This window comes from Crocodylus porosus, unplaced genomic scaffold (assembly GCF_001723895.1).
Source record: "Crocodylus porosus isolate Cpor-Errol unplaced genomic scaffold, CroPor_comp1, whole genome shotgun sequence".
In the NCBI taxonomy this organism is placed as follows: domain Eukaryota; kingdom Metazoa; phylum Chordata; order Crocodylia; family Crocodylidae; genus Crocodylus; species Crocodylus porosus.
Window position 1 is genome coordinate 41,072,711 of NW_017728886.1, and position 1,372 is coordinate 41,074,082.

The window sequence follows — 1,372 nt, forward strand, 5'->3', positions numbered from 1 at the left end:
GCGCTTCCCGCGCTCCCCTGCCCTCACCTTGGGCCTGTACTTGCGCTTCCCGCGCTCCCCTGCCCTCACCTTGGGCCTGTACTTGCGCTTCCCGCGCTCCCCAGCCCTCACCTCGGGCCTGTACTCGCGCTTCCTGCGCTCAGGGCTCAGGTGGCCTGTAGCCATGCCTGGCCCCCTGACCCTACTTCTGGGTCCTATGCCCTGCTTGGGCTCTACTCCTGAATACTGCCCCACTGGGCTGGGGTCGGGACACCCCACTAACTCCGCCCGATGTCACCCCGCTGGGCTGGGGTCGGGACACCCCATAACACAGCGCCACCCTACAGCATACCACCTGCTGTGCCAAATTGCCATGCCCTCCAAGAGCACCAGGAACCCCCATGCAACTGGGGTGCTCCCCTGAGGCCTCCTCCTTCCCCTACAGCCTCACCCGGTCCTCCGGTTTTACACAAACAACCCAACAAAAACTCAAAGCCATAAGCCAACCGGCTGTAACTAAAAGTAAGCCTCCTGGCTATAACATACGTTCAGCGCCACCCTGGCCATTCTCCATCTCCCTGTCAGGGTTCTCTCCACCCCGTATCATAATGCCGACGCTTGGGTGGTCAGGCTGCTTGGCTCGGCTCTGCAGCAGAGCTTCCTACTGCTCAGGCTGCCAGATGGAACTAACTCCTGGCCTCAGCCTGACTGCCTACAAAGGGCCAGGCCCTGCCCCCTTCTGATCATCTGACCCAATCAGTTGCCATAGCAACTCCCACCTGCCGCCCTGGTGAGTGGCAGCTGAGCTCATTACCATTACCAGTAGCGAGCACCCTAGTGCTCTGCTACACATCTCCCCTTCCTGGGTTTAAGCCTCCTTAGGAAGTGCCCTGCGACACCGAGAACACAAGAGAAAGGCACCCTCTTCTTAGTTCCATTGCCTGGACCCCTTCCAGTCCCAAGAAGCCAGAAGCAGCAGTTGGGGAAAGTCCCTCTCAATCCTGAACTGGAGAATACAGCCCTGTGGGGAAGATACATACACAAGCTTGTCATTTGTAGGACTTGTAAAACAATGAAGCACACTCAGTTAGTCACTCTGTAGGGATGGTACTTGTGAAGTCCAGTTAGCAACAGTAACTGTGAGAACATGCAGCATGTTCAGTGAAGACCAGCTCTCCAGAAAATGTAGCAGCTGAAATCTAAGCCAATTGTCTCAGCACATGCAGTTTTTCAAAGACCAGTTGGCTGAATTTGGGCATAATTTTACAAGGAATGCACACAAAGGGCCTGACAAATACCTGCAAGGGCGGTTCAAATATGAAGTCACCAGATACTTTAACATGGGGGAAATAATATATTTTCCTTAATCTAATTCTCAAAATGGCTGAGCAGT